This window comes from Pongo pygmaeus, chromosome 8 (assembly GCF_028885625.2).
Source record: "Pongo pygmaeus isolate AG05252 chromosome 8, NHGRI_mPonPyg2-v2.0_pri, whole genome shotgun sequence".
NCBI classification, from domain to species: domain Eukaryota; kingdom Metazoa; phylum Chordata; class Mammalia; order Primates; family Hominidae; genus Pongo; species Pongo pygmaeus.
The window spans coordinates 29,437,464-29,460,139 of NC_072381.2; the positions used below are offsets into that span (position 1 = coordinate 29,437,464).

General features: G+C 42.2%; 1 long non-coding RNA gene across 1 annotated transcript in view; it reads right to left on the reverse strand.

The window, feature by feature from the left end:
• Positions 1-2,268: 2,268 nt before the first annotated feature.
• Positions 2,269-22,676, reverse strand: part of LOC129006573 (uncharacterized) — a 60,331-nt gene continuing 39,923 nt past the window's right edge. The window contains exons 2-3 of the long non-coding RNA XR_008492026.1: positions 5,391-5,471; positions 2,269-2,366 (exon numbers count right to left, since the gene is read on the reverse strand). This is a non-coding gene — a long non-coding RNA (uncharacterized LOC129006573). The remainder of the gene's footprint in view (positions 2,367-5,390; positions 5,472-22,676) is intronic.

Genomic DNA, 22,676 nt, shown 5'->3' on the forward strand with positions numbered 1-22,676 from the left:
AATTAATACGTCCAGCTCAAATCTTTTTCCCTTTCTCAAAAGTCACATATATAACTACGTACTTGACATTTCCACTCGGCTATCTCACAGCATCTCAAAGTCCATATGTCCAAAACAGAACTCCCAATTGTCACCGCCAAGCTTTGGCTTCATCTCCAATCCCACTCCTGGTTCTCCCCCATATTAAGAAATGGCAACACATTCATCCAGGACCTCATTTAGAAATCTAGAAGTTATTCTTGACTCTTCCCTTTTGCATGTCTCTTGCCTCTAATTCAATCCTCCAGCAGATTCTACCTCAAAACACATTTCAATGGTATCTACTTCTCTGCATGTCCGTTCTCCTGGGTATCCACCATAAAGTCGGTGGGAATAGATGAGTATCACAGACAGGTTCAGACCTTTATAACCCAGAGGTGTTACCCTAGAGAAAAGAGACAGCTTCTCTCTTCCAGCATTAACGTAAAATCCCAGCAAAGAAGTGGCCAGGTTTGGCTCATCTGCCAATTATTTTGACCAGAGGGATGTAAAGAATGCCAGACTAAGAAAAACACCACCACCTGCTCAGAATGGAGGCTGCTGACTGGGGCCCTCACCTCACTGTGTGACGTCACCTCCCTGTGTGGGCTTTGCTGTCTTGCATGCACTTGGCATGTAAACCAGAACTCTTGAAATAATGGGCTCTTCAATGAATCGTTATCATTATAATGCCTAGAAGCTTTGAGAATTTCCTAGAATAGATCTTACACAGAACTTGTAAATTAAAGGAAGCCTTTTGGCTGGGCGCAGTGGCTCATGCCTGTAATCCCTTGGGAGGCCGAAGAGAGCAGATCCCCTGAGGTCAGGAGTTCGAGACCAGCCTGGCCAACATGGCAAAACTCTATCTCTGCTAAAAATACAAAAATTAGCCAGGCATGGTGTTGTGCGCCTGTAATCCCAGCTACTTGGGAGGCTGAGGCATGAGAATTGCTTGATCACTTGAACCTGGGAGACAGAGGGTTGCAATGAGCCAAGAGCACACCCCTGCACTCTAGCCTGGACGACAGAGCAAGATTCCATCTCAAATTTAAAAAAAAAAAAAAAAAAAAAAAAAGCCTTTTAGGGCTCTGAAAACATTTGATTATATTTTGTTGGATTGAGGGGTCTGGTTATAAGTGGAAGGTGTCAACCCCTGTGTTCTTTTTCAGTCTCTTAAGATGCTTTCAGCTCTGAGTTCCCCAGATTGGCAAGGTTCCAGAATATACACAGCTATATGAATAGATGTAGATAGTTCATGTAGATAGAGATAGATATTGATATAGATTCACATGCATTCTATTCTTTAAATTTATGATGTAATACCGTTATACATACCAGAAAATGCATAGTTGAAGAACTAAACAGACATGTATAAAAAGAAGTAAAGCCAGAGTTTTTTCCTATCCCCATACCCCATCTCTGAAAACCTATGGTAATTCAAATTAGTCTATTCCATTGAAACCCACATGTCTTCTCGTAACATTTTTATAGTTACGGAATTCAACTGGAATTTTGATTTCCCAGAACAAAAATAAGCAAGAAAAAAATCTCCCAGGGTCAGAGAAAGCCATTCTTCCCATTCATGTTCTTCTCTTGAAAAACCAGCAGAGGGCGAACAAGATGGCAAATAAAACCCCTGGAGCCGACAGGGCATCCCAGAGAACTTCCCTAACAATTCCCACTGCCCAGCGGCCAAATGTGGATTCCCAACTCAGGAACATGAAAAAGCGGAAATATGGCCTTGAACACTGATTTGATTTAACCCTGGCGTTTCCAAGTTGTTTCTCTCCGATTTGGGTCTATGATAGAGACTAAATCCTTTACAACCTGGCTGCTCATCTCCTAGACACCAGTTTTGGAAAGATAGGCCTCAGAAAATGCACAAAGGGCCGGCCGGGCCTGGTGGCTCACGCCTGCAATCTTAGCATTTTGGGAGGCTGAGGTGGGAGGATCCCTTGCACAGAGGAGTTCGAGACCAGCCTGGGCAACATAGCAAGACCCAGTCTCTAAATTATTACCCCAGGTGTGGTGGCATGTGCCTGTAATCCCAGCTACCGGGGGGCTGAGGTGGGAGGATCACCTGAGTCCAGGAGATTGAGGCTGCAGTGAGCCATGATCGCACCACTGCACTCCGGCCTGGATGACAGAGTGAGACTCTGTCTCAAAAAAAAGAAAAAATATATATATATATCTATACACACACACATATATATATACATATATATACATATATATGCACAGAGGAGGGCGGAGGATAACAATCTATTTCTTATTTTAATGACAGGGCATCACACGCTTGCAGCAACCAGAAGATGACTTCTCCTGAGCACTTAAGTATTTCAGAGCGTCTGTAGAATTTAAAAGGAAGGAAATCAAGGAAATGAAAATTTATTTTCATATACCCTCGGTTCAGAATAAAGACACATGGAAGCTTTATGGAGGAAAAGATAAGAATTTTATAAGCCTCGATGTTGAATGAAGAATTTTCTATTGAAATTTTAAAATATGTAATGTATGGCCTCTGCCCAGTTAGGTAGTCTTGTGGGCCATTTGGGTAAAGCCCTCTTTAAATTGTAATTCAATGTGTCAAAGATCAGTTGTTATTTGATGGGCACAATTTTTTCAAAATGATAAAATCCAGTTTGGGCAAAAGTCTGAGAATATGAACCATTTTGTACACTCTTGGCTGGAGGGTAAATGGTACAACTTTGGAAGGCAATTAGGCAATGTCCATTCTAATTTTGTGTGAACATCCTACATGATCCCTCATTCTGACTTTTGTTATGTAAAAACACTAGTAAAGTGTTCAAAAAGATGTGATAAAACCTTCATTGTAGCATTGCTTGTAATAAAGTTTAAGAAGAACTTAAAACTTCACTAAGGATAGACAGAGTCGCTATGGCTTGTTATATGCCCTAGTACTATTCTAGAGGCTTTATCTGCATTAATTTATTTCATCCCCACAACAAGCATTTTTTTTCCTTTTCTTTTTTTGTATACTTTTTTTTTTTTTTTTTTTTTTTTTGAGACAGAGTCTTGCTCTGTCGCCCAGACTGGAGTGCAGTGGGGCGATCTCGGCTCACCTGCAACCTTTGCCTCCCAGGTTCTAAGCGATTCTCCTGCCTCAGCCTCCCCAGTAGCTGGGACCACAGGCATGCACCACTACGCCTGGTGCATAAAAATTTTTTGTATTTTTTAGCAGAGACAGGGTTTCACCATGTTGGCCAGACTGGTCTCGAACTCCTGACCTCAGGTGATCTGCCCACCTCGGCCTCCCAAAATGCTGGGATTACAGGCATGAGCCACTACGCCCAGCCTGTTTGCACAAATTTCAGGGGTACGAGTGTAGTTTTATTACATGGATATATTACATAGTGGTGAGGTCTGGGTTTTTAGTGCATCCATCACCTAAAGAGTGTGGATTGCACTCAAGTAACTTCTCATCGCCCACCCTCCTCCACCCTCCCACTTTTCCCAGTCCCCCATGTTTACCATTGTACACTCTATCTCTATGTGTACACATGACTCAGCTCCCACTTATAAGTGAGAACATGCGGTATTTGACTTTCTGAGTTGTTTCCCTTAAGATAATGGCCTCCATTTCCATCCATGTTGCTGCAAAAAACATTTTATTCTTTTTTATGACTGAATAGTATTCTATTGTATATATGTACCACATTTTCTTTATCCAATCAGCCGTTGGTGGATACTTAGGTTGATTCCATATCTTTGCTATTTTGAATAGTGCTGTGATAAACATACGAATGCAGGTATCTTTTTGATATAATGATTTCTTTCCTTTGGGTAGATACCCAGTAATGGGGTTGCTGGATTAAATGATAGTTCTATTTTTAGTTCTTTGAGAAATCTCCATACTGTTTTCCATAAAAGTTGTACTAATTCACATTCCCACCAACAGTGTATAAGCATTCCTTTTTCTTTATATCCTCAACAACATCTGTTATCTTCTTACTTTTTAATACTAGCCAATCTGACTGGTATAAGATATCTCACTGTGATTTTAATCTGCATTTATTTGAGGATTACTGATGTTGAGCATTTTTCAGATGCTACTACAAGCATTTTATCAGAACACATTTTACACATAGAGAAATTAAGACACAGAGAGGGGAAGTCATTTGTCCAAGTTCACACACAACCTAAGGGGCACAAGTCAGTATCCAACCCAAGTAGTCCATGCTTCTTTTTTTTTTTTTTGAGACAAAGTCTTGGTTTTGTCCCCCAGGCTGGAGTGCAATGGCGCGATCTCAGCTAACTGCAACCTCCGCCTCCCAGGTTCAACCGATTCTCCTGGCTCAGCCTCCAGAGTAACTGGGATTACAGGCGCCTGCCACCATGCCCGGCTAATGTTTTTTTTTTGTATTTTTAGTGGAGACGGGGTTTCACCATGTTGGCCAGGCTGGCCTTGAACTCCTGACCTCAGGCGATCCACCCGCCTCCGCCTCCCAAAGTGCTGGGATTACAAGCGTGAGCCACTGTGCCCGGTCTATAACTTTTTTTGTTTTTGAAGTAGTCCACGCTCTTAATTCCTAGATTCTACTGCACCTCTTACTGTACTGTTGGAAACATGAGGAAAATTTGTATTTATTATGTGAAAAGATGTCCATAGTATAATGTCAAGATTTAAAAAGCAGTTTAAAAAATATGTGTAGATAGGCCGGGCATAGTTGCTCATGCCTGTAATCCCAGCACTTTGGGAGGCTGAGATGGGCAGATCACTTCAGGTCAGGAGTTGGAGACCAGCCTAGCCAACATAGCGAAACCCCATCTCTACTAAAAATAGAAAAATTAGCTGGGCATGGTGGCACGCACCTGTAATCCCAGCTACTCTGGAGGCTAAGGCACAAGAATCGCTTGAACCCGGGAGGCAGAGGTTACAGTGAGCCGAAATCACGTCACTGCACTCCAGCTAGGGTGACAAAGTGAGACTCCGTCTCAATAAAAAGAGAAAAATGTAGAGAGATAGTATAATCTCATAAAAACTGTCTATGTGTCAATATATAACCTGTTACATTATTAGAAGTGGTTTCCAGCTGGGCATGATGGCTCACATCTGTAATCCCAACACTTTGGGAGGCCAAGGCGGGTGGATCATTTGACGTCAGGAGTTCGAGACCAGCCTGCCCAACATGGTGAGACTCTGTCTCTACTAAAAATACAAAAATTAGCCGGGCATGATGGCGGGTGCCTGTAATCCCAGCTACTCGGGAGGCCAAGGCAGGAGAATCACTTGAACCCAGGAGATGGAAGTTGCAGATCCATCACTCCACTCCAGACTGGGCAACAAGGTGAGACTCTTTAAAAATAAATAAATAAATAAATAAGTGGTTTCCGCTTTCCATGCTACTCACAGAGGGGTCCATATGGCGTTGTTCTGGATTCCCATCGTAACTTAAAGAGAAATTTTCTCAATGTCCAGAGCCCTTGATGTCCTGCAAATGAAGGAGAAGGATATGCTTAAGTTCTGCACCAGAAACCCACTTAGGTGGCACCAACCTTGACTTCCAGATGGAACTGTACATCTACAAAAGGAAAAGTGATTGGCATCTACATCCTAAATTTGAAAGGACCTGGGAGAAGCTTCTGCTGCAGCTCACACCATTGTTGCCATTGAAAACCCTGCGGATGTCAGTGTCATAACCTCCAGGAATACTGGCCAGAGGACCGTGCTGAAGTGTGCTGCTGCCACTGGAGCCACAGCAATTGCTGGCCACTTCACTCCTGGAACCTTTATTAACCAGATCCAGGGAGCCTTCCGGGAGCCACGGCTTCTTGTGGTTACTGTCCCCAGGGTTGACCAACAGCCGCTCACAGAAGCATCTTATGTTAACTTTCCCACCATTGCTCTGTGTCACACAGATTCTCCTCTGCGCTGTGTGAATATTGCCATCCCACGCAACAACATGGAAGCTCGCTCAGTGGGTTTGATGCAGATGCTGCCCTGGGAAGTTCTGCACATGTGTGGTACCATTTCCCATGAACACCCGTGGGAGGTCATGCCTGATCTCTACTTCTACAGGGATCCTGAAGAGATTGAAAAAGAAGAGCAGGCTGCTGCTGAAAAGCCTGTGACCAAGGAGGAATTTCAGGATGAACAGACTGCTCCAGCTCCTGAGTTGACTGCTACTCAGCCTGAGGTTGCAGACTGGTCTGACGGCGTGCGGGTGCCCTCTGTGCCTATTCAGCTGTTCCCTACTGAAGACTGGAGCGCTCAGCCTGCCATGGAAGACTGGTCTGCAGCTCTCACTGCTCAGGCTACTGAATGGGTAGGAGCAACCACTGAATGGTCTTAAGCTGTTCTTGTACCGGCTCTTAAGCAACATGGAAACAAGGTTGATGGAAAATAAACATCAGTTCCTTAAAAAATAATAATAATAAAAAAACAGAAGAAGTGGTTTTCCCTGGGGAGAGAGATTGATAGAGAAGAAGTAAAGAGAAGCATGTTCACTTTTTACCACATGCAAGAATATGTATTTTTAACTCATTACAAGCATAAATACCTTATATAAAGACTTTTTAAATTTTTTGTACAGAGAGGGTCTCATTCCATTGCCCACGCTGGGGTGCAGCGGCATGATCATAGCTCATTGCAGCCTCAAACTCCTCGGCTCAAGTGATTCTCCTGCCTCAGCTTCCCAAATAGCTGGGACTGTAGGCATGTGCCACTACGCACAGCTAATTTTTTTAAAAAAAATTTTTTCAGCCGGGTGCAGTGGCTCACACCTGTAATACCAGCACCTTGGGAAGCTGAGGTGGGCAGATTGCTTGAGCTCAGGAGTTCAAGGCCAGCCTGGGTAACATGACAAAACCCCATCTCTACTAAAAATACAGAAATTAGCTGGGCGTGGTGGCACATGCCTGTAATCCCAGCTACTCGGGAGGCTGAGGCAGGAGAATCGCTTGAACCCCAAGAGGCAGAGGTTGCAGTGAGCAGAGATTGCACCACTGCACTCCGGCCTGGGCAACAGAGTGAGACTCAATCTCAAAAAAAAAAAGTTTATTTTCACTCAACATTTTCCCATTTTCACTCCAATCTGGTTTTCTTTTGCCTTAGCACCCAAGTCAACATGATGAATGGGCATCCACTGTGTACCAGGTACTGTGTGCAGTGCTTTTCGTACCTTTTATCCTTAATTCCCCCAACAACACCCCAAATAGGTGCTATAATCCTCATATTCCCACTGAAAGAACAGATTTGGAGAAGTTAAAAACTAGCTTCAGGCCATGCCACTTGTAAGTGACAGAGCTGGAGCTTGACCCTGTGTCTGTCAAGCTCCAAAGTCTACATCCTTTCCAATAATCCACAGTTCCTTCAAACATGTATTTATATGTCTCATGTCTGTATCATCTCCATCCGGATCTTTTCATAGTAAATGCTTAGAATTTAGAGAGCAATTAAGTCTGGTATACAAATGTTACTCTAATTCCATTGCCTTTTCCTTGATTTGTGTTTAGCGTTCAAACAACAAGCTGTGAAGTTTTCCAAACATGAGGATTTCCCTAATATAAAGACTACATTTATTCTGTTCCAGTAAAAAGAACATTTATGTTACAGGATGACCAGAGATAGCCAAAAGAAAAGGTGGGAGGGGTGCTGAAATCTCAGTTGCCTGAGTGGTGCCTAATGTTCCTGAAACCCTTGCTTTGGTCAGCCTTCCATTTCCTTAGAATGTGAAGTTATTTTTAACCTGCTGGTGGAATTCTGTTCATCTCACGAAATGAAGATTCATCACACTCTTAGCTAGGATGTGATAATAAAAGCAGAAGAAAGACCGAATGTGTTGGTTCATGCAGGTAATCTCAGCACTTTGGGAGGCTGAGGCAGGAGGATCACTTGAGCTCAGGAGAGACGAGACTGGACAACATAGTGAGACTCTGTTTCTTAAAAAAAAAATTAGCTGGGCATGGTAGCACATGTCTGTAGTCCCATCTACTCTGGAGGCTGAAGTGGGAGGATCACTTGAGCCCAGGAGTTGGAGGCTGCTAGCTATGATCGTGTCACTGCAGTCCAGCCTGGGTGACAGAGCAAGACTCTGTCTCTTAAATAAATAAACAAGTAAATCAAAGCAGAAGAAAAGAACTCTTCTGATGCTGACAGCACTGGAATACTCCCACGGCTAGATTTGCCTGAGTTTAGCCAAGAAAACTGATATATTTCCCAAATTTAATAAGAGTATAGAGACATGCTTGCTGGAAAGCAATAAAGTCTTTAAGAGACTTTAACAATGCAAAACTCTCTGTGAGATCTTCCTACTTTCTCTTACCTCTTTTTTTTCTTTTTTTTTTCCCTTGAGATGGGATCTCACTCTGTCATCCAGGCTGGAGCGCAGTGGCACGATCTCAGCTCACTGCAACCTCCAACTCCCAGGCTCAAGCAATTCTCCCAATTCGGCCTCCCAAGTAGTTGGGACTACTGGTGTGTACCACCACGCCCAGATATTTTTTTTATTTTTGGTACAGAAGGGGTTTCACCACGTCGCCCAGGCTGGCCTTGAACTCCTGAGCTCAAGTGAACTCCTAGGCCTCCCAAAGTCTTGGAATTATAGGTGTGAGCCAGTATGCCAGGCCCCTACCCTACTTTTCTTTCTTGCTTGCTTGCTTGCTTGCTTGCTTGCTTGCTTGCTTTTTTTTGAGACAGAGTCTCACTCTGTCATCTAGGCTGGAGTGCAGTGGCACGATCTCGGCTCACTGCAGCCTCGACCTCCCGGGCTCAAGTGATCCTCCCACCTCAGCCTACCAAGTAGCTGGAACCACAGGCACGTGCTACCACATGCAGCCAATTTTTACTTATTTTTACTTTTTGTAGAGATGAGATCTCCATCTCACTATGTTGCCCAGGCTGGTCTCCAACTCCTGGGTTCAAATGATCCTCCCACCCCACCTCAGCCTCCTGAAGTGCTGGGATTACAGGTGTAAGCCACTATGCCTAGCCTGATCTTCCTATTTTTCAAGTTCTAGATTAAACACCCAGCATAATTCAACAGAAGCAAAAGAAACAGGATTGTGGCCAGGCGCGGTGGCTCGTGCCTGTAATCCCAGCACTTTGGGAGGCCGAGGCGGGCGGATCACGAGCTCAGGAGATCGAGACCACGGTGAAACTCCGTCTCCACTAAAAATACAAAAATTAGCCGGGCATGGTGGCGGGCGCCTGTAGTCCCAGCTACTCGGGAGGCTGAGGCAGGAGAATGGCATGAATCCGGGAGGCAGAACTTGCAGTGAGCCGAGATAGTGCCACTGCACTCCAGCCTGGGCGACGCAGCGAGACTCCGTCTCAAAAAAAAAAAAAGAAACAAGATTGCTCATTCAACAGAAACAAGGATTGTTGCTTGCCACTTCAGGATTATTGAAGTACTAGTGGATCCCCAAGTCTCTGCTTGGGATATGAGTTTGACCGAGAACCCCCAGTAATAATGAGTGAAGAGACTGGATCTTTTTTTTTAATTGCAAGACAACCTTTTTCTCTATATTTTCCTTAAAAATAACTTCTATTGCTTTTGCTGTTGTTAATCTCTAAGTGATGCATGTCTACTGGGAAGAGGCTGAAAAACATTGAATAGAATAAAGACAAATAAAAAATCACACTTATTATTACTACTTACAAATGACCACTTAATAGTTTGATGTCACCTTCCTAGGTCAATGTGTATGTGAATATATTTTTAGGTTCTTGGCTTGCTTTTTAAAAGTGGGATTATGCTGAATCTACTATTTTCTAGTAGCCTTTTTAGCTTAACAGCTTGTTTTGAATATTTTCTTATGTTATTAAGTAACCTTCTCTAATATTAAAATAATCAGTGGAGGAAATGAAGAAATAAAATGTTTAATATTAACCATAAGGCTCATGTTAACTGAGCTACATCCCATTTCACCAGCTTCAAGTACAAGATGAAGTCAAATATCTCTCGTTTTTTGGTTTTTTGGTTTTTTTTTGTTGTTGTTGAGACAGAGTCTCTCACTCTGTCACCCAGGCTGGAGGGCAGTGGCACAATCTTGGCTCACTGCAACCTCCACCTCCCGGGTTCAAGCGATTCTCCTGCCTCAGTCTCCCGAGTAGTTGGGATAACAGGTGCGCACCACTATGCCCAGCTAATTTTTGTATTTTTAGTAGAGACAGGGTTTCACTATGTTGGCCAGGCTGGTCTCGAACTCCTGACCTCAAGTAATCTATCCACCTCGGCCTCCCAAAGTGCTAGGATTACAGGCATGAGCCATTGTGCCTGGCCATCAAATATCTCTTAATAGTCAAATCAAGGTTTTCTGAAACCTCATCTCGCCAGTTGAGTAATTTTTTTCTCCTCTTCAAGGGTCTTCTCTCTCGTTATAACTTGAAGAACCCCAAGAATGCTTCAGGTAAGAGATGAGTCTGGGCTACCACTGCCTCAGGTGAAAAACAGCCAAACGCTCTGCATGAGCTAGGGATTGCCAGCGGCTGTAACAATTAACCCCCCACACAGCACAAGGTTATTTCTTACTTGCTTAAGAGTTCAAACCTGTGCTCCCTGTTGGGTGGGGAAAGTGATGGGGAGCAGCTCTGATTTTGGTCTCTCTAGACACTGGCATCCAGCCAGCAGAAGAGGGAAATGCCTGGAGGATCCCCACGTGAGATCCTCGTGGGACTTCCACCATATCCTGTTGGCAGGAGTCAGTCCCACGGGCCATACCTCATTGCCAGGTAGGCTGGGAAATGTGATATGACTCTGTGCCCAGGAAGAAGAGAATGTGAATTTTGGTAATTACTATTTCTGTTTCTATTTCTGCCACCTTCTACACTTTCGGCACCAAATGCAGACAGTCCTTACTTATAATTTTTCAACTAATTATTTTTTGACTTTATGATGGTGCAAAAGCAACATTAATTCAGTAGAAACAGTACTTCAGGTATTCACACAGCCATTCTGTTGTTCATTTTCCGTACAGTACTCAATAAATTACATAAGATATTTAACACTTTCATATAAAATCAGCTTTGCGTTAGATGATTTTGTCCAACTGCGGACAAACATAAGTGCTCTGAGCATGTTTAAGGTAGGCTAGGCTAAGCTATGATTTCAGTAGGTTAGTTCTATTCAATGCATTTTCAACTTGCGATGTTTTCTACTCACAATGGGTTTATAGGGATGTAGCCCCATTGTAAGTGGAGGAGCATCTGTTCTTGTTTGCAGCTTTCTTCCTACAGCAGAGAACACACCCATTCCTCTACTGCCTGCAGCTCATACTCCAGAGCCTTGCTCTGATTCACAGTTCTCATCCTCAGGTTTGGACAGAGACCTTCGCAGTCCAGTGAGCTATGAACTACAATTTAAGTCATCGCTCCTCCCTCCTTTCCCAAGCAATGGGCACAAAAGTAAAACACAGTGCCAGACCTTGAGGGATCCAAAAACACATCTCAATGTTCAATTATCATGGAAGAATGAAAATTGTTCTACTAAACCATGTGCCAGGCTGAGCGGGAGCTCCAGGGAGGAAAAACAAGTGCCTGAGAAGGTCAGAGAAGATTCTCATTGGAGTTAAGCTTGAAAACTGAATTGGGGTTTTCCAGGAGGCCACAAGGCCATAGGATTTTCCACTCTCAATAAATACTCTGTAGAAAGTAGTAACAGCTAATTACAGACAACTTTAATCTCTCTCTTGCCAATTTCCAGAGCTCAAGTTTTAAGTAGTGAGTGAACATAAATTATCTTTTTGACAGGCAGGCTGCTCCTGCATCTGCTTTGGTTCTGTCTGGAATCTTGGAAGCTTTCCTTACTACACTCTTCCACACAGTTGCCTCTAGAGTTTACTAGAACGTTCTAGCAAGGGGCACAGACACTTACGCACTGTGGACTGAAGAAATGTGCTCCTCTGGGAAGGCAGCCTGCTCCGCCAGTGGGCCGTTCAAGGAAGGAGGCGTGTGCAGCAGTGACTCAGATAGGATGCTCCCCAGATGGGCAGAATCGACCCTGGCCATCCATGGGGTGATCAGTGTTGCAGCCACATCAACCTTCCATCCAGCATTCTTCTTTGGCTTTAGCTGTCTTCACTCTTAACAGCACAAAAGTTGAGGAGGTGTCTCTTCCAGAATAGAGTGAAAACTGCCTGTTGTTTGCCCCGGTGTGGTCGCTCACACCTATAATCCCAATACTTTGCCAGGCCAAGGAGGGAGGATCACTTGAGCTCAGGAGTTCCAGACTAGCCTGGGCAACATAGCAAGACCCCACCTCTACAAAAAAATTTTTTTTTTTAAATCTAGGTATGATGGTGCATGCTTGTAGTCCCAGCAACTTGGGAGGCTAAGGCAGGAAGATCACTTGAGCCCAGAAGTTTGAGGGGACAGGGAGCCATGATCTTGCCACTGTACTCCAACTAACCTGGGTGACAAAGTGAGACCTTGTCTCAAAAAAAAAAAAAAAAAAAAAGCCTGTTGTGTGGTAAGGCATGTGTGTGTCTCACATTGAGTTGCCTACAGCTCTCAATGCAAGACTTTCACCCATATCTCTGCCCTTAATCCTGTTACAGCAGGGAGAATGGCTTTTTTGAAAGAAAGAAGAACCTGCAGATGGAGGATGGTGGGCAGTCCTTGCCAGAAATACATTTTTCACCCAAACATTCTTTCTTGCTAGTGTAGGCTGAAGTTTGACTTCCAAGCTTTCACTTGTGAATGCTGTAAACGCACATTACTTCACAAATGTCTACATATTTTTTAGCAGACAGAGGAGAAACTGGAGGGTTAGTGTTTACCTAGCAATACCTAAGTATTTTATTCATCTTTCAATGAATCTGCATAAAATATTTTTAAGAGACAGGGCCTCACTCTATCACCCAGGCTGGAGTGCAGTGGCACAATCATGGCTTACTGCAGCCTTGAATTCCTGGAGGGCTCAAGTGATCCCTCCGCCTCAGCCTTCTGAGTAGCTGAAACCACAGGCACGCCACCATACCTGGCTAGTTATTTATTTATTTATTTTTAAGAGACAAGGTCTTGCTATGTTGTTCAGGCTGGTCTTGAACTTCTGGCCTCAAGTGATTCTCCTTCCTTGGCCCCCCAAGGTGCTAAGATTACAGGTGTGAGCCACTGTGTCCAGCCTAGAAGCTGGATAAATTCTTATAAGGAAATAAATGAGCTGAAATCAGGATCATTTGGGTACAAAGAACAGAGACTAAGGTATTTTGGGAAAAGTAGGATTTAATGAAAGGCCACTGATCACAGGAGCACAAAAGAAAAAAAAAAAGTTCCCAGGCAAGGCAGGGACAAGGGCTTCTTTTCACTTCCCTTATCTTCCAAAATCAGTGTTTTCGCATTCCAGGTTTTCAGAAGAGGAAATGGATTGGCCCAATTCACTTTTCCCACCAGGGCACCAGATTTTAGGTGTCAGGCCAGCCAGTGGGTGGCCTATCCTGAGAAGTCTCCTCCCCTAGTTACTTAGCTGTGGCCAGGGGCATGGGATCCAGATGGCCTCTGCCCCAGAAGGAGAATGGGTGAGGGAACTACCCCAAAATGTATCTAATACATTATGAGACTTAGGTCAGCAATTAAGAGTTGCATTCTGGACCTGCACTCGCTGCTTCCAGTGTTGGCTCCAGGCTTTACTAGCTGTGTGATCTTGCCCAGGTTACCTAACCTCTCTGTTTTTCAGTTTCTTTTCTTAAGATGGGGCAAATAAATGGTAACTTCTCACAGGATTGTGATAAAGATTAAATGAGACAAGGGGCCGGTGGCTCATGCCTGTAATCCCAGCACTTTGGGAGGCCAAAGTGGGCAGATCACCTGGGGCCAGGAGTTCAAGACCAGCCTGGCCAACATGGCAAAACCCCGTCTCTACTAAAAATACAAAAAATTTAGCCGGGTATGGTGGTGTACGCCAAGTAGTCCCAGCTACTTGGGAGGCTGAGGCAGGAGAATCGCTTGAACCCAGGAGGCAAAGGCTGCAGTGAGGAGAGATCGCGCCATTGCACTCCAGCCTGGGCAACAAGAGCAAAACTCTGTCTCAAAAAATAATAATAATGAAATAAATAAATGAGACAAGGTATTAAAAGCACTCAAAACTATAAATAGCACACAGTGAGTATTCAGTAAGTATTGCTATTACGTTTTGCCAAAAAACAAGCAGCTCTTCCTCAGTTTTCTGTTAATGGTGTCATCATTCTCCCATATATAAAAAGTAAAGTCAGCCAGGCGCAGTGTCTCACGCCTGTGATCTCAGGACTTTGGGAGGTCAAGGCGGGCGGATCACCTGAAGTCAGGAGTTCAAGACCAGCCTGACCAATATGGAGAAACCCCGTCTCTACTAAAAATACAAAAATTAGCCAGGCGTTGTGGCGCATGCCTGTAATCCCAGCTACTCAGGAGGCTGAGGCAGGAGAATCGCTTGAACCCAGGAGGCGGAGGTTGTAGTGAGCCAAGATCGCACCATTGCACTCCAGGCTGGGCAACAAGAGCGAAACTCTGTCTCAAAAAAAAAAAGTAAAGCCACCTGTTGACCATTATGTCCTGTTCATTCTTTCTTTGCTAAGCCTTTTACTTTATTCACTGATTCATTTATTTATCCGATTTACAGTTTTGAGCATCCATTTGCTACATAAAAGAATATTTTTTTTTCCTTTCCGACTTTGCAGGCATCTCTCTAACTTAAGCCCTTAACACCTCCCACTTGGACTGTTAGAGTTAGCTTCCGCACTGATCTCCCAGGCTTCTGCATACCATGGCCAGATTAATGTCACTAACACACATTCTGATCACGTCATTCCCCTGCTCAATGGTTTTCCATACTTCCCTATTGTTTGTGGTATAAAGTTCACATTTTGAAACTTGACATTCAAAACATTCTGCAGTTTGGATCTGATCTGCCATGGCAGTTCATTCCCACGGCGTCCCCATCTAGCAACCACACTCTGGTTGACTGCACTGTTCTTGTTTCTCCCCGCATGGCAGCTCCTCTGATGCTTTCCCACCTCTGCCTTTGTTCCTGTTGTTCCACCAACCTGAAATGCCTGACCAGTCATATCAGCATCACATGAGAGCTTGCTAGAAACGGCACGGCCAAAACCTACTGCATCAGAACCTGCATTTTAACAAGATCCTTGGATGGTTCATATACATGTATTTTTCTTTCCTTTTTTTTTTTTTTTCTAAGGTGAAGTCTTGCTCTGTCTCCCAGGCTGGAATGCAGTGGCATGATCTTGGCTTGCTGCAACCTCTGCCACTTGGGTTCATGCAATTCTCCTGCCTCAGCCTCCTGAGTAGCTGAGATTACAGGCATGCACCCCGACGCTTGACTAATTTTTTTTGAGACAGAGTCTCACTCTGTCGCCCAGGCTGGAGTGCAGTGGTGCAAACTTGGCTCACTGCAACCTCTACCTTCTGGGTTCAAGCGATTCTCCTGGCTCAGCCTCCCAAGTAGCTGGGACTACAGGTATACTGGTGCGCAGCACCATGCCCTGGTAATTTTTTTTTTCTTTAGTAGAGACAGGATTTCACCATGTTGGCCAGGCTGGTCTTGAACTCCTGATCTCAAGTGATCCATCAGCCTCAGCCTCCCAAAGTACTGAGATTACAGGCATGAGTCACTGTGCCCAGCCATATACATGTATTTTTCTTATATTTTACAATATAAACAATTTTTTTTAAGGGATGAGGTCTCACTATGTTGCCAAGGCTGGTCTTGAACTCCTGGCTTCAAGCAGTTCTCCTGCTTCGGCCTCCCAAAGTGCTGGGATTATAGGTGCAAGCCACCGCACCCAGCCTAGATAAAATATATTTTAATTTATGTATCTTGCGTATCACGAGTTAACCCATTCCATCCCTCTCCCTGTTAAAATTCTACCCTTGCCTCGAGACGTAGCTCAAACAATAATGCCTCATCCAGATGCCTTTGACAACTAGAGACAGAAATAATCTCTTTGTTCTCTGAATTCCCATAGCTGCTTTCTGAATTCTCTGGATTTCCCACAGCTGAATTCTTTACACCTGTTTCTGGTAATCATCATCAGACATATGTTCTCTCTTACTAGACTCGGTTTCCTTGAGTACAGGACTTTCCATAAAAAATACCCAATAAATATCCAGAAATAGATCATAGGGTTCAAAATACAAAAGAAAGTCTGGGCACCATGGCTCACGCCTGTAATCCCAGCACTTTGGGAGGCCAAGGCAGGAGAATTGCTTGAGGCCAGGAGTTCGAGACCAGCCTAACCAACATGGCAAAACCCCATCTCTACTAAAAATACATAAGTTAGCTGGGCACAGCGGTGCACACCTGTAATCCCAGCTACTCAGGAGACTGAGGCAAGAGAATCGCTTAAACCCAGGAGGTGGAGGCTGCAGTGAGCTGAAATAATGCCACTGAACTCCAGCCTGGGTGACAGTAAGACTCTGTCTCAAAAAAACAAAACAACACAAAACAAAAGCAAGAAAAAACAAAAAAGAAAGAAAAAGATATCATTTTGCTGGTCAATTAGAAAAGATGACATAGGAGGTGACATTTTGTCAATCAGCCACTCTAATTCAGGGTTCAAGGCTGATGAGATTTTTTTCAGAGACTGCAAATATGTTGAAATCTGAAAAAAATATATTGGCTACAAGATATGACAATAAAATTAAAATTAATAAATATTGAAAACCATAACATCCCATTTCTTTATTGTTAGAGATAGGACAAAAAATTAGAGATATGATAATAAAATTAAAAATTAATAAATGTTGAAAACCATAACATCCCGAATTTCTTTCTTTCTTTTTTGAAACGGAGTCTGTCTGTCACACAGGCTGGAATGCAGTGGTGCAATCTCGGCTACTTGCAACCTGTGCTTCCTGGGTTCAAATGTTTCTCCTGCCGCAGCCTCCAAATAACTGGGACTACGGGTGCGTGCCACCATGCCCATCTAATTTTTGTATTTTGTTGTTTTTGTTGTTAGTAGAGACGGGCTTTCACCATGTTGGCCAGGCCGGTCTCGAACTCCTGAGCTCAAGTGATCCGCCCGCCACGTCCTCCCAAAGTGCTGGGATTACAGGCATGAGCCACTGCATCTGGCCCCGAATTTCTTAATTGTTAAATTTAGGATTCAGAGTAATCACATTATCTTGAATGCAATTTTTATAGATCTTTTTGCTTTGCAAGTATTCTCAAGCATGCACAATGATTCTCCAGAAATCTGCATAGTAAGAAAAAAAAAAAACACAAGTGCAGATAATGGCAAGCACCACCTCACTCTAATATATGAGATGGGCTAAGGCTTCCAAAAGATTGTCTCAGCTTATGAAGACCTAGAAATGTCCCTGTACATAAGTGCACCCAGCCCATGCCGATGGGAGCATAAATTGCTGCAAACACCCTAGAAGCAATTTGTAAGTGGGCACATGGGCATTAAAATGTTAAAACCCCCTGTGATCCTACTACTTTAGGAGGCTGAGGCAGGAGAATCAGTTGAGCCCAGGGCTCAAGACCAGCATAGGCAGCATATCTCTACACTATCTCTACAAAAAATTTAAAAATTAGCCTAATGTGGTGGTGTGTGCCCATAGTCCCAGCTACTCGGGAGGCTGAGGCAGGAGGATCACTTGAACCCGGGAGTTGGAGGCTGCAGTGAGCCATGATTCTGTCACTGCACTGCAGCCTGAGCAACAAAGCGAGACCCTGTCTCTAAAAAAAAAGAAAAAAATTGTTACGACCTTTTGACCCAATGATACTACTCCCAATACTTAATGTTCTGGAAAGAGTCATGTGTCCTCAGCATTTAGTAATTCTCTATCTTTCTTTTTTGCATACTATTCTGTATATTTTTCAAATTTCTTACACAATAAGCATGCATTTTATAGCAAGAATGCTTACAAGAAAAAAAATTAACTATTTAAAAAGAAGCCAATTGCCCAGGCACGGTAGCTCACGCCTGTAATCCCAGCACTTTGGGAGGCTGAGGCAGGTGGATCTTTTGAGGTCAGGAGTTCAAGACCAGCCTGGCCAACATGGTGAAATCCCGACTCTACTAAAAATACAAAAATTAGCCAGGCGTGGTGGTGCCCACCAGTAATCCCAGCTACTAGAGAGGCTGAGACAGGAGAATCACTTGAACCCGGGAGGCAGAGGTTGCAGTAAGCCCAGATTGCACCACCATACCTCAGCCTGGGTGACAGAGGGAGACTCCGGTTCAAAAAAATTAAGTATAAATAAATAAATGTCGATTAAGAGGAAGAAGAAATAAGAGGAAGGTACAAAGAGGCAAGAAGGCCAATTCCATGCAGTGGCCTGGATGCTTTAGCTTTCCTTTGCCTCCCAGTCTGCTCTGACCCATGATGCAGGCATTTCCCTTGATCCATACCCCCAAACCACAGGCCAACCTTTCTGTCCTAGCACACGGTCCCAGCTCCCAAAGAACCCTCATCACCCCAACTGCATGAGTGTTTAATCTTCCCAACATTTAATGTTTCCAACAATCCGAAACTGTGGGCACGATTTTTCTGCTTCTCTAAATGTGAAGACATACTCAAAGAGGTTAAATCATGTTCCCAAACACCACACAGCAGGGAAATGGCAGAGCTGGAGTATGGATAATTTTATTGTCTGCTTTAACAATGGGTCCTTTTTCAATTACCCCAAGCTGCCCTTGGTCCATGCTTTATAGTGGACACTCATTGTCTTATTGTCCAATTTCAACATTCTCACCTCCTTTCCCTTTCAGATCTTTTTATCAGAGAGCATCTTTCCTCTCTCCTCCCAATAGGACCAGATAGATGTAATAGACACAGACCGATTTAACATATGGAGTCATTTTATCTCTGAAAAACAATCTCAATTTGGAAGCCAATCATAGTGGGGAAGGGATAATGGTAGTATTTCACCTTCCTATCGTATTTTTATTCTGATATCAATGTACCATTGTCTGGGTGTCTGTTTTAAACTACAGACATCTCTAAAGCAGAGACTAATTCTACATAATTCTCTTTATATTCTACTTAGCAAAACAAGGTGGTCAGTTAAATATTTAAAATTGTTTTGCATAATGAAAATTTTGACATGCAAATAAGTAAGAAAAATCTGTTTTATATTGGGAGGCAATTATGCTTAAAACATAAAATAATCACACATTGGATTAGAAGACAGAAGGAATCACAAAAATATCTGTTTAAACAATCTAATCTGAAAAAAGATTTCACTCTCCAGGGAACAGAGTGTGATGAGAATGGCCAGAAGGCTCATTTTGAGCTTTTGATCAGTTCTCTCTGCAAGTGCAGCCAGGGAAGAGACTTCCAGACTGTATGGAGTGCTGTATTTACCAGCTTTGGAAAACCGAGGAATATATGCCATTTTTTAAAATCAAAGAAATGTGGAAGGCTCATTCATGAAAACAAAGAATTTAGGATCTGGAAATGAACATTTAAAAAATATTTGTATTCAACCCATTTTACAACATGGAATGAATTAGTTCCATTCTGGCAGAATTATGTATACATGTAGTTATTCAACAAAACAATCTGCTTTTTAAAAAACATTCACATTTTACACAAAGAATAATTCAGAAATGGGCAGGAAGATGTATATTTAGTCTATACTGAAATATCATAGAGAAATAAAATTTATACCTGTTTTGAAGACTGTGGTTTGATACTAGATAGCTCGCCCTGTCAGTGTAAGAAAATTAGCTTTTTGAATTCAAAAGCACAAAGTGCTCTAGGTTGAAAGTGGGGCCAGGTACGGTGGCTCATGCCTATAATCCCAGCATTTTGGAAGGCCGAGACGGGCAGATCACCTGAGGTTGGAAGTTCGAGACCAGCTTGGCCAACATGGTGAAACCCCGTCTCTACTAAAAATACAAAAAAATTAGCTGGGTATGGTGGTACACATCTGTAATCCCAGCTACTCGGGAGGCTGAGGCACGAGAATCACTTGAACCTGGGAGGCGGAGGTTGCAGTGAGGGGAGATCACACCACTGTACTCCAGCCTGTCTGACAGGGCAAGACTTGGTCTCAAAAAAAAAAAAAAAAAGTAGACAGTCGTGCACCATATAATGTTTCAGTCAATGATGGACCACATGATGATTGTCCCTCGGGATTATAATACCTTATTTTTGTGTACCTTTTCTATGTTTGGATATATTTAGATACAAAAATACTTACCATTGCGTTACAATTGCCTACAGTATTCAGTAAAGCAACAGGCTGTACAGATTTGCAGCCTAGGAGCAATGGGCTGTACCACATAGCCTGCGTTTGTAGTAGGCTCTACCATCTAGGTTCGCATAAGTACACTCTATGATGTTCACACAATGATGAAATCGCCTAAGGACGCGTTTCTCAGAACATATCTCTGTCCTTAAGAGATGCATGATGGTACACACTTTCTTCAGTCAGTTCAAATAGGTAATATTTATGCAGCAATAGCAAGAAAATGGAACTTGATCTCAAAAGATGTGACTCAATTTGCGTTAGCCACACTCCAAATGTTAAATAAAAACTTCCGTTCACAATTTCACTCATTGTGTTTAAAATATAACTATCGCAAAATATCACTAAGCTGAATACAGTAAAAAAAAAAATAATAAACCGGCCAATAGTTTGCAATGAAGGTAGGCTAGGGAGGGGTAAGCAAAAACTCTGGGCTCTCTGATGGACAGTACAAACTTTTTTGGCTTTGCTTATTTTTGTTTTAGAGTTATTACTCCTACTTTATTCTTCTTTTCCAAAATTATTTTAGTTGTTCTAGTTCCTTTGACCTTGCATGTAAGTTTTAGAATACTCGTCTATATTTACAAAAATTCTTACTACAATTTTGACAGGCATTTGGTTAAACCCATAGATCAATTTGGAAAAGAACTGAGACCTTCCTCTATGAACTCAATATATATCTCTTCACTTAATTTATATCTTCAGTTAATTTCATCATCATTTTACAGTTTTCAGCATATACATGTTTTATTAAATTTATACCTAATCACCTCATTTTTTGAGCAATTGTAAATAGCATTCTATTTTTAATTTCAGTTTATACATACTTGTTGCTAGTATAAGGGAGTAAATGATTTTTTTGTCTATTAATCTTATATCCTATGACCATGTGTGAATGGCCCACCAGTTCTGCATCCTCAAGAGCATTTGGTGTTGTCTCTGCTTTTTTCTTTTCTTTTTTTCTCTTCTTCCTTCTTTTCACAGGTGTTGATGATCTTTATTTTTTATCTATACTTTATTCTTTTCACAGGTGTTGATATATCTTTGTGGTTTTCTCTTTTTTTTCCAACAGATTGGCCAAATGAGTGTTTCTTAATGTGTTAATAAATACATGACATGAGATCGACCCTCTTAACTTTCTAAGTATATAGATACTATAGTATAATATTATAGTTAACTAATAGGTTGGTGCAAAAGTAATTGCAGCATCAATGGCAAAAATCGCAATTACTTTTGCACCAATATAGTTATAACTCTAATAACCATAGTTATTACAGATTATAGTTAGTATAGTTAGTATAGTATTATAGTTAGTATAGTATTATAGTTAACAATAGCATAGCATAGCATAGTTAACTATAAGCACATTGTTGCACAACAGATTTCTAGGATTTTTTCATCTTGCATGACTGAAACTCTAAACCCATTGAATAGCAATATCCCATTTCTATTTCTGAAAAAAAAAAATGCCATTGAGATTTTGTCAGGGATTGCATTTAGTCTGTAGATCATGTTGAGTAGTATGAACATTTTAGCAATATTAAGTCTTTCAATCCACGAAAATGAAACATTTCAATTTATTTGTATCATCTTAAGTTTCTTTCAACAATGTTTTGTAGTTTCCACTGTACAAGTCTTTCACCTCCTTATATTTATTCCTCAATATTATATTTATTATTTTTGATGCTATTGTAAATGGAACTGTTTTCTTTAATATGATATTTATTATTTTTGATGCTATTGTAAATGAAACTGTTTTCTTTCTTTCTTTTTTTTTTTTTTGAGACAGAGTCTCACTCTGTCACCCAGGCTGGAGTGCAGTGGCACAATCTTGGCTCACTGCAACCTCCACCTCCCGGGTTCAAGCGATTCTCCTGCCTCAGCCTCCCGAGTAGCTGGGATTACAGGTGTGTGTCACCACACCCAGCTAATTTTTGTATCTTTAGTAGATATGGTGTTTCACCATGTTGGTTAGTCTGGTCTCGAACTCCTGACCTTGTGATCTACCCACCTCAGCCTCCCAAAGTGCTGGGATTACAAGCATGAGCCACCGTGCCCAGCCCTGGAACTGTTTTCTTCATTTCCATTTTGGATTGTTTGTTTTTAGCATATAGAAACACAACTAATTTTTGTATGTTGATTTCGTATTCTGTAACTTTGCTGAATTCATTTATTAGTTCTAACAGATTTTTTGGTGGAAGCTTTAGGGTTTTCTATCTATCAGATAATGTCAGCAATTATTTTTCTCTTCTCTAGTTCACATATTTCTTCCATAATTTTTATTATTTTCTTCATTCTGCTGTTTGTGCTCACTTTGCTCTGCTTTTTCTAGTTCCTTGAGGTTTAAAGTTAGGTTGTTTACTGATATCTTTCCTCTTCTTCAATGTAGCCCTTCACTGCTATAAATTTCCCTCCTAGTACTATTCTTGCAGTATCAAATAAGTTTGGGTATATTTGTTTTCATTTGTCTAAAGATATTTTCTAATTATCCTTTCGATTTCT